General features: G+C 40.9%; 1 pseudogene; it reads right to left on the bottom strand.

Annotated features, from left to right (window-relative positions):
- Nucleotides 1–10,032: 10,032 nt before the first annotated feature.
- Nucleotides 10,033–11,585, bottom strand: LOC119265766 (annotated as a pseudogene).
- Between the last annotated feature and the right edge of the window lie 293 nt (nucleotides 11,586–11,878).

Raw genomic sequence — 11,878 nt, 5'->3', positions numbered from 1 at the left:
CCCAATCCCCAATGAAGGCAGTACAGCATAGGTGAACACAGCCAATCAATCAATAGTCTGCCAAAGTTTTAACGTGCATTATCATGTCTTCAGCCAGTATGTACTGCCTCGTAAAGTCAGCAATTCATAAAGCTCACCTGTTTTCATCTGTATACATGCACAAATTTCAATGACAACACTAAAAATAATTTGGAAACAATTGCTTTAAATTGTCTGACATAAATCCAAAATACAGCACTTGACTACAACACAGACCAGATTGGTGGAACAGTCAGTACGTAGATAAATAATCAGTTACCATATACCAATATTAGTATCAATATTAGCCACTTTAGTATTTACAGCTACCTTACCTTCGCTCATTTCCAACTTATATAGGAGCATTTTGTAGATCTACAATTACAGCCTGTAGTCCATCTGTTTCTCTGCATACTTTGTTAGTCTTTTCACCCTCTTCTTCAATAGTCAGGGCCCCCTCAGGACCCCAACAGAGCAGATATTGTTTGGGTGGTGGATCATTCTCAGCACTGCAGTGACACTGATGTGGTGGTGGTGTGTTAGTGTATGTTGTGCTGCTACAAGTGGATCAGACACAGCAGAGCTGCTGGAGTTTTAAACACCTCAATGTTGATGCTGGACTGAGAATAGTCCACCAAACAAAAACACCCAGCCAAAAGCATCCTGTGACCACTGATGAAGGACTAGAGGATGACTATCAAACTGCATCAGCAGATGAGCTTATGGCTCTGACTTTACATCTACAAGGACTAGCAAGGTCGGAGTGTCAAGAGTGGACAATGAATGGACACAGTGTTTAAAAACTTAACCGTGATTTAAGTGGTGTTGCTTGTACCTTTTAAACCCACAGATGAACTGTGCAAAATTTTGCCAGCATTTTTGGTCAATTTCTTGCATTTATCCCCCTGTGAACAACAAGATTTGGTACGTGAGAGAAGTTTCTCAGAGCTATTTAAGCAACCATAAACAATGTAAAGCACAGGCATTTTGAGAGCTTGTGGCAGTTCTTCTAATAAAAATCACTTCCTGCCCTCCAATATGTGCCACAGCAACGCAGTGACGGATTGTCATATGCACACAGGCTCAATTAGTTAGGTGTGGCAAAAGGCCTCTGTGAAGCTGTGACTTCACGTGACTGTGAACATGAGATATTCTGAAGTAATGACAAGCACTTTTGTAAGTCGCTCTGGATAAGAGCGTCTGCTAAATGCCATAAATGTAAATGTAAAATGTAAGCTGGCCCCCCATTTGGTCAGAAATGGAATAAAAATGCCACTATTCGTTTGTGCTGCATTTGTGCTGGTTTGTGCCCTTGAAAGAAACATTCCAGCTCTTTCAATTCTCCAGTTATAAAGCCATAAATGCTGGATTAGTGGCATCACGCATTCATGAGGATGAAGCAAAAAGGCCTTTCTCAGATCTTCACCATCGACTAGTGTTAATCCTGTGGTAAATGATGTCATCTGTAGTGACAAAACTTAAGAACTATAACAGCACAAACTTTTAACGGGACAAACTAGCACAAACGAATGAGAACATTTTGGTTTGTTTTGGATGTTGATGGGGGGCTGCATGACGTCACCAGTCCAACCTTTATGGCTTTATCACTGGAGAATTAAAACAGCTGGAATTTTGCTTTTAACGGCACAAATGAATGAGACCCTTTTGGTGTGATTTGGACGTTGATGGGAGGCTGAGTGATGTCACAGGCAATAAACTGTAATGTTTAATATCTCAGAAATGGTGCCAGCACAAACGATGATTTCTACAGCTCAAACCAGCACAAAAAATAATAGCATTTTTACTCCATTTCTGACCACACAGGGGGTCAGCTTTACAGAGGTTGTAAGAAGATGTCAGTGAGCATATATGTAGAGCATGAATGGGGGAGAGAGAGAGAGAGAGAGAGAGAGAGAGAGAGAGAGAGAGAGAGAGAGAGGGAGAGAGAGACAGAGAGAGAGAGAGAGAGAGAGAGACAGAGAGAGAGAGAGAGAGAGAGAGAGAGAGAGAGAGAGAGAGAGAGAGAGAGAGAGAGAGAGAGAGACAGAGAGAGAGAGAGAGAGACAGAGAGAGACAGAGAGAGAGAGAGAGAACCTCTAGGAGAGGAATGAAGGTCAGTAGAGATAAGACGGTATACATGTGTGTGAATGAGAGGGAGGCAGGTGGAAAGGTGAAGATGCAAGGAGTAGAGGTCGTAAAGGTGGATGACTTCAAATATCTTGGGTCAACCATCCAGAGCAATCGACAGTGTAGAAAAGAGGTGAAGAAGAGGGTGCAGGCAGGATGGGGTGGGTGGAGACGGGTGTCAGGGCTGATGTGTGACAGAAGGATAGCAGCAAGAGTGAAAGGGAAGGTCTACAAGACAGTAGTGCGTCCTGTTATGATGGACGGTTTGGAGACTGTGGCTCTGTCTAAAAGACAGGAGGCTGAGCTGGAGGTGGCGGAGATGAAGATGCTGAGATTTTCGTTGGGAGTGACCAGGATGGACAAGATTAGAAATGAGCAGATCAGAGGGACAGTGAAGGTGGAGCAGTTTGGAGATAAAGCCAGAGAGGCCAGGTTGAGGTGGTTTGGACATGTGTTGAGGAGGAATAGTGGATATATTGGGCAAAGAATGTTGGAGATGGAGCTGCTGGGCAGAAGGAGAAGAGGTAGATCTCAGAGAAGGTTTATGGATGTAGTGAAGGTGGACATGGAGATGGTTGGTGTAAAAGCAGAGGAGGCAGTGGATAGGACAAGATGGAGGCAGATGATTCGCTGTGGCAACCCCTAAAGGGAGCAGCCGAAAGAAGAAGAAGAAGAAGAAGAAGAAGAAGAAGAAGAAGATACACGAGTCTTAAAGGTTGTGGGGTTTCTGGTCAATTTTTTGTCACCTGCTGCTTGTGACTGTGGATTCTACATGGCTGCACCTAAAATAAAGACAAAAGTAAGCAAAATGAGTAACAACCTCACCAGATAAATGAGAGCTGGCTGACTACATGGCCACAAGAGAAAAGGGGATGTGTATGAAATAGCATACAAGTAGAAGGCATACAAGGAGGGTTTTACTGTGAACTAAAACAGCTGTTTTTCCCAGAAGTACTCAACATTCAAAGCTCAGCTTTTGCAAACTAAAGAAAAAAAAAAAGAAAGCAGGTGAGTCACGGTTTTAAATACATAATATTGTACTAAAAGACACAGTAAAATATTATAGAAATATGATAATGAGGAGCAACTCTGTAACCATTACTATACATAAAAATACCTGGGACGAGCTGTAAGTCTTTATCTGTCAAGAACCAGAGGCAGCAGGTGGGTGGCTGTAGGAAGAGGACACATTTAGTCAAAGTTTAAAATGCTAACTTTAATAACTGAAACAGATACAGGCATATTTCTGTTGACTACCTGCATTTCTATAAGTCTACAAGCCTCCCAAATCCAGTCAAGACATTGCTTCCAAACCTGAGAAATACCTGTTTATGCAGACAGGGTTTGTTTCCCAGCCTCTGCTCGTAAGCCAGGAGCCGGGTGGACGCAGCACACAACCTCTGTACTGGAGTAAAAGGGGAAATGCTCTTGGTAAAATTTTACTTGAGCAAAAGTAGTCGATCAATATATATATATTTTTTTTAACTACTTGAGTATCAGAAGTAAAAGAACTAAGCTATTAAAGACGTTCTGTAATTCTGAATACTTTCCAGTGAGGAGAGGGACAGTTCAATCTAATGCCTGCAGCCACACAGGCCTCCTTAAGAGAAAGGATTAAAAACAACAGAACTGCAATAATTCTCAGTAATTTGACTTCAGATAATTTGATGAAATACAATTGAAGTCAACCTGAAATCAAATGGAAACTTCACCTTTGTTAGTGCATATTTACTTCGATAAGTAAGTAGAGGAAATCTGGGGCTAAACAGAACTCAATGACTTTCTGGTTCTGAGACTCCTGACTGTGACAGGAGCACATCTCACATAGGGGAGTCTGGCCACTTCAAGGTATGACAATGATAACTGTCCTCTCTACAAATACTCTGTGGAGAATGACCTCCAGCAGAGCCGACTCACAGAGGCTGAATCTCAAACAGCCCTGTACTCCCTACGTACTGCAGTCTTCTTATACTGACTCTCGAGCCAAATCAGTACATATTAAGTCATGTGTGCATAATTTCCTACTTGACACTGAGAGAATTATCTTCATGAAGTTCCCCTAGTGCACTACATAGGGAAGTAGGGAGCCATTTGAGACACAGCCTGAGGGAACAGTGAGCAGAGACGGTTTATGAAGAGCCTGGCTACTTCTTATTTCCCCAGTTATATCAAAAAACAGCAGAGGGCGCGAGTGAGTCCTCACTGAATGGGAGTAAATGGAGCTCAACGGCTAAAAATGAAAATTTAAAATAGTTTCAAATCTTTTAATTTTAGAAAGCAGAAGGATGAAAGAAAAAGAAAACATACATATTTTGTATTTTTTCTACAGCAAACGGGTTTGGGGTATTACTGCCGGTATTACTGCCACTGACTGCTGATTTGTTAGCGTTACTGCTACTGAGTGCTGATTGGTTGGCGAACGGAGCAGCTAACTGACGTCATTAACGTACATGAGGGGCCGTTTAAAAGCTCTTAAATTATTTTACATTAAAAATGTTTAAGCATTTATAAACTATGATTTTGCTCAAATGCTCCATATCAGCCCATTCATAGTCGTAATTCACCCAGGGAGAATTACACTCTGCAATGTCTTCTGGTTTTCTCAAACGCTAGAGGGCGCGCCCGAGTGAGACCAAAACAAATGGGCTGATATGGATCATTTGAGCAAAATCATAGTTTATAAAGTTTTTAAAGGCTTAAACATTTTTAGTGTAAAAGAACGCATTTCATTTCCTGAACACAGAGCAGCATATAACATTTTAACGCCGCTGTTATATTTTAAAAGCTTTTAAACTCGAGCTATAGGAGTTTAAAACGACGCCTCATGCACGTCACTGGGCGCGAACAGCCAATGAGCTGCTCCGCTCGCCCATCAATCATTCCGCTCTAGCAGTAAAGCCCGCCTCCTGCTGCGCAAAACCCGTTTGCTGTAGAAAAAGGTACAGTCTGTTTTTTTTTCTTTTTAGTGAAATACATCCTTCTACTTTCTAAAGTTAAAGAAATGTTCAGGGCGAGTGATCAGAAACTATTTTAACCGTCCGTTTTTAGCCGTTGATCTCCATTCACTCCCATTCATTGAGGACTCACTCGCGGGCGCCCTCTGCTGTTCAGCAGGCCCGTATTTGATATAGTGGGGGGGTATGAAGCGGAACGGCTCTGGTTCTTCTTTCTACAAGTTCTCTGCTGTGAGTTCTTACCGTTCTGGTCTGTTCAGATGCTGTAAAATTCACATCCACGTCTTCCACATTCAGGAAGATCCTTAAAGAGAGAGTCTGAGGTGCCCAGGCGAACCAGCGATTTCTTGGAGGATGCTTGAATACCATGAGCCTTTGCGTGAAATGTATATGAACCTTGTTCTCAGTATCAAGTGCTCTCGCATTGTATCTCGTCTTTTGTGTACATCAGATACCCCCTCAGTAGATGCTTCTAAACGGTGTGGCGTGACATTAAAAATGAAGCTCTAAGAAATGCAACTTATTATTATTCAGTGAATTAAAGTCAATTCCATATGGATTCATTTTCTCATTCATACGGATTGTTTTGGCGAACCAGACACTATAAAATAAAGCGGTTTATTCAAATAAACACCAGACCAGGAGCAGCAAAACACGATATTGACATGGGAGAAAGTCACAACCAAGGTCACGTTAGATAAACATGTGAGGGTCGAGACCAAAGAGCCGATGTAAAGGTAATCTTAGCCAAAAGGGGAAAATCCGAGAGATCGTGAGAAACAAATCAAGGTCATAAAAGGTTATCTACCACAACAAGAGAACAGCAGGCAGCACTTCAGACAGGCATTTATACACAGGCGCTAAACGGACGGGGTTCCGCTGATTAACGAATGATTGGTTGGCGGAGTCACATGACAAACTGAGGTATCTTGGGAATTGGAGTCCGAAGGAGACGCGAAGCGTGGCGTTGCTAGTGTTTGTCTTTGTGTCGGACTTTACTGGTATGAAATGTTCGGTTTTAAACTTTCTAAACTCAGAATTGTTCACAGTGGTGATGATGAGAACCAGACACGCCTCTACAAGCTCCTTCACAGTACCACTGTTACCCAAAATGGTTATGAATCCACTGCCGGACACCTGAAATATTGTTTTACAACACATTTGTCAGAAGATATTGGCTTAAAACACAAAAATCTCATCTGTTAATGGCACAGAGGTACAAGCAGGGTGTCCTAAGGCAAAATAATCTGAAAAAGGAAAATGAAATATATTTTTCAGATGCACCCCCTATTTTATTATCAACACTATAAAACGTAAAAACGTAGAACACGGCTTTGAGTAAGAGGTGAGGCTTACTTTGGTCAAGAGTCCATTTATTTGCTTTCTTTGTTGTCAAAAATTTGCCCCTTCCTTGTTCAACCTGTACACTTCAACTGACTTCAAGTAAAACACACAGTCCTGTCATCTGCAGAAATTCCCTGATGACACGTCCATTGTGGGGTGCATGAGGAACGGACAGGAGGAGGAGTACAGGAAGCTGAACCAGCTGTAGCTAAACATCAGTAAGACGAAGGAGAAGGTGCTGGACTTCAGGAAGTCTAAACCTGCCGTGTGACCAGTCACCATTGATGGTGTTGATGTGGAGGTGGTACAAGTACCAGGGTGTGGACAACAAGCTGGACGCCTTGGACATTGTTCCAGTCTGTGGCAGCGAGTGCTTTATTCTGTGCTGTTGTGCTGGGGCAGCAGCATTAGCACAAGTACTCTGAACAAAATAAACTTATTAGGAAGGCTGGCTCTGTTGTAGGAGTCAAGCTGGACTCAACAAGCTGTTAGCCATCTTGAACAATATCTCACACCCTCTGCATGCTACGCTTGATGAACAGAGAAGCACATTCAGTGGCCGTCTGTTACGGCTATGCTGTGTTAAAGAGCGCTGAGTGAGATCTTTCTTACCCACAGCTATACGGCTCTACAACTGATCTCCTGCTGTCTGAACTGTGCTGAACCACATCACTGTATCTCTTCTCTGACCAATACACACTGTGCAGTATATCACAGCTGTTACTGTAATAACGCTTTCACTATGCACTTTACTTTTCACTGTAATATTGATGCAACTCAGAGTTAGTCATGTCTATAATATGTGCTTTAGTTTACCTCATACCACTCCATGCCTGCTGTCTGTAAATACAACAAATCTGTCATGTAAATAGATATACTTTTACTTCTCTTGTACTTTAACTTATGTCTAGATTTATTTCTATTTTTCTGCATAGTATATGTAAGTTTATATGTAATTATGTCTTGCTACTGAAACACTGCAGTTTCCCTCCAGGATCAATAAAGTTCTCTCTCTCTCTTTATATATATATATACATATATACACACACAGACACACACACACACACACACACACACACACACACACACACACATATATATACCATCACAAAATAGTCAATTGTGTTACTGAGAGAACACTAAACAATGAAGACTGGTGATATGTGTTTGTTAAAAAGTGTCAAGACACATTTGATCAGACAAGCAAGAAAAAATGCAAAGGAATGACATGGTTTCATTGCTTGTTTATTTATAAATATGCAAACATTAAAAATGAGACAGGCAGCAGCTGCAGGCCACAGTGTAATGAAATGTTTAGCAGCAAGAACAGTTAAGCAGTTTAATGATCTCAGTTCTGCCTATCTGGGGCTATTTTCAAAGACAACCCACTTAAAACAGCCTATTTTCACATTTTTCATACAGACCTGTACTTCTTAACCATTTCTTTTTTTTTTAGCTTTTTTTTAAAAGAAACAAACAAATGAGAAAACACGCTATGGGAGTCCAACCCCCGTCATATTTTTCACTTTTTTAAGTTTTGCGCCATTTTCAGAAGCCACTCAGCAGCTGTTTGTTCATCATACTACACTCCTGCCACCTTCATACTGGGCACCTGTCAGTAATCATACTCAAGTAATGAGTTTGGAAAAAGACCATAACACATAAAGTAAAACTGATAATGTCCACTTTCCCTTCCTGTCTACGCAATTTCACTCATGAAGGAGACGCTTGGCCCACAGTGTTTTTCTGCTGTATACTTTATTCCTAGTATTATTACTACTTTATTGTATCTTTCAGCTACGGAGGAACCTGCAAAGATAAGCAGTGGAACATTAGTAGGATCACAGAGAGCAACAGAACACATGCTCAGTATTTACATTACTGAGATTGTGAGCATTGTGTGCTGGCCTGCTGCTGCTGTTTATGTGGGTTTATGCATTGCACTGCATGCTGTATCTAACTTAGTATAAGAAAATTAAGCCATAATAAAGTTAAATGATAGAACAGTTGTAGTGGAGATGAACAAACTCGACTATGTTTACAGTCCCATTTACTATTAAGACGTCGTGGAATGAGCACAACTTTATCTCTGAGTAAACGTAGATCACTGTTGCTGGGGATGCGTGGACTGCCACACTCACCGCTTCTCATGAGCAGCGAATTAAAATGGATACTGCACCATTATGTCATGTTTACGTTTGTCATATGGAGAGATTTCACGCTATGAGTAAAGTTAACAAGCACAAGGCGACTCGATTAAACAGACTGGCATTCCAGAGAATTCAGAGGCAACTGACTGGCTGTCATACAGTTATAGTTGAGTCAGATTGTTCAGTGTTGATTATAACAGCTCACAGGCGTATTAAGTCTGTTTGTTTAGAGTTTCTGTATTGTTTGGATCAGATTGTAATGGCTCGCCGGCTCTATCTTCTCTTTCCACTGTCTTGGTTAAAAAGTGTAGGTGATGAAGAAAAACACTACAAATGCTATCAGATAATAACATTTGTCTGCACACGCCAATGCTCTGAGTTCACATACTGTCTTATAATGAACACAATTTCAACAGGAAGAACCAATTCATAAAGAACAGCGTATGTTTGTTCAGGGTTAAAAATGCTCATTTTCATGTATTGCATAAGAAATTATGGAGTATGCATATTTCTATATTGACAGAGAATAATCAACAGAGTATACACTCACAGGCCACTTTATTAGGTACTAATAAACTTGCTAGTAAAAGGCTGGACCCCCTTTTGCCTTCAGAACTGCTTTAATTCTTCGTGGCACACTTTCACCAAGGTGTTGGACACGTTCCTCAGTGATTCTGGTTGGTTATTTGAGTTCCTGCTGTCTTTCTATCATCTGGAACCAGTCTGCCCATTCTCCTCTGACCTCTCACATCAACAAGGCATTTTCGTCCACACAACTGACCGCTCGCTGGATATTTCCTCTTTTTCGGACCGTTCTCTGTAAACCCTAGAGATGGTTGTGTGTGAAAATCCCTGAAATTCTGAAATACTCAGACCAGCCCGTCTGGCACCAACAGCCACGCCACGTTCAAAGTCCCTTAAATCCCCTTTCTTCTCCGTTCTGATGCTCGGTCTGCACTTCAGCAAGTTGTCCTGACCACCTCTACAGGCCTGAATGCAGTGAGCTGCAGCCGTGTGATCGGCTGATCAGCTATTTGTGTTAACAAGCAAATTGTACCTAATAAAGTGACCAGTGAGTGTATATCAATAACAGCAAAATGAGGCATAACTATTAGTATATACATTAAAAAATCCCTCCTGAGCTCCCTTTGAATTCTGTTTTCATTGTACAATAATTCAGCTCAGCACTTTCAGCAATTACACACACAGACATTTTCTAAGCTGCTTCTCCCTCAGATTTGTGGGTTTTCAGCAATTAGACACGTAAAAAAAAACAGACTGCTATTGTAGCAGATGTTAAATCTGCATCACTAAAATACAGAAACTAAAATAATGAAAGATTTTCCTTGCCTGGTCTTTTCTTCTTTTTCCAGTAGCATGTAACAAAAACAAAAACAAGAACAACAACAGCAACAGCAGTAAGTGCAACAGCAGTCAGTTCACCAGGTGTTAGGGCAGCAGTCAGCTCCGTAGATTTTGAATCTGTAAAAAGAATGAAATAAAACATTTAAACACATGTTATTAGCAGGTTTATCTATTTCAGTAGGACATCAGAGAAACCAGAACCCTCTTATATGTAGTTTGCTTAACTTCTTTTTTCCTGTGATTCAGTGTGTTCAGGCTATTGGTCATTCAATTAGAAATAAACAGTGCACACAAATCATAATGAGTTTAACCTGCCTGTGTTGTTATAACAGAGTCCTGTTAAGTTGGGCTGGGCTGTCTGAGTGCTAACTGGATTAGCAGCCACACGTGTAAGTAGAGTTGTTTGGGCTGGTTATATCCAGTGGAAGAACGATATAACCACTGGAATCTGAGCTATTGGTGGTGGAGATTCTCTCTTTTTCTCTATACCAGGACAGATTCACATCCTTCCCATTTTCCACAGAGCACACAGGGACACATCGCTCTATTGGAAACATTGTGTGGTTTTCTTTCAGACCTATGGTTGGTGTTGGAGCTGGAGCTGTAAAATACCAAAAGACATAAGAAATTAGCACAACAGAGCGTTACAACCACTACCAATGGCAATATGTCAAAACACTCTTAACCCCTAACATTTCCACTGATCTAGAGTCAATAACTACAGGCACTGATATCATAGTGCAATTAAAACAAGCTTTTGTTAATATTTTATTTATACTTTTGTATATATAAAATATGCAACGATAAAATGACAGACAACAAAAACTGTAACCATTAAAAACGCAAAAGACTTGCAGTGTAAACTGAAATTGGCATCTGCTTAATTGTGCTGCAGCTGCTGTTCACTAAACTTAGGTTTACTTGGCTAAAACAGCATGTTTGTGAGTTCATGTTCATGTTGCTGGTACATAATGTGTTCAACATTAGTATCAGTTCTGATAAGGTACTGCATACATTATAGGTGGGCCTTCCAAATGTGTTTCATTCCAGCTGACTACAAAAAATACTTTATTCAGACAACCATAAAAAAAAAAACTAGGTTCTCTAAATGAGACGGATGCTGCTGGCACTCAGTCTGAATCTAGTGTAACTCTTACACGCATCTCCTCCCAAAACTTATAGGACATCAGATAACTTTGAATAAAAAAATAATAATCTTGTATTTGCTCACCATACACATCCATCTTGTAACTCTACTTAGACCTAAGTTTAGTGGTAATTTGTAGATTATAAACTCCAGAATCTTCTCTGCTGATGTTCCTGATGTTTAAAGATCCACTGGTTCTGTTCAGCTTCAGTCTGTCTCTGAATCTCTCACTGTAGTCTGTAATAATCTCTCTTCTAATGATCTCACTGTTCACTATCTTTATATCTGCATTCTCAGATCTATAGAACCCCAGTATGTGCGCATCACTCTGAACTCCAGTTAATCCAGTATGGATGGTCACAGTGTTTCCCTCCAGCTCCTGCAGTCTGACAACCTCTTCTCCAGCTGAGCACAGCAGACCTGAGACAGTGGAAAGAGAAAATGTTGGTCTGGTGCTCATGTATAAACAATGCTCCAGGTGAATTCAACTTTGAACGTGAACAGAATCATTCAGAGTGGTCTGATTTGAAATGTTCAGTTCTAGAGACGCTTATAGAGTCAAAACTGGAACCAGCCATATTTTCGGAAGCTGATGCAGGGCAGCAGGGATGCATGAAGGTGTTTCAAGTTGGGAGTACTGAACAGCCTTTTTCTTTCCTTCAGTACATTTTTAATTACTGTTATTAGACCAGTGCGCGCGCGTGTGTGTGTGCAGTAATATTATACCAGAGTTTTTATCGCTTTATGATTAGCTGAAATGTCCAGCCTCACAC

This window comes from Pygocentrus nattereri, chromosome 17 (genome assembly GCF_015220715.1).
Source record: "Pygocentrus nattereri isolate fPygNat1 chromosome 17, fPygNat1.pri, whole genome shotgun sequence".
Lineage (NCBI taxonomy): Eukaryota > Metazoa > Chordata > Actinopteri > Characiformes > Serrasalmidae > Pygocentrus > Pygocentrus nattereri.
Note: the sequence above shows the minus strand (reverse complement) of the source record. Positions and strands in the feature narration are given on the sequence as shown.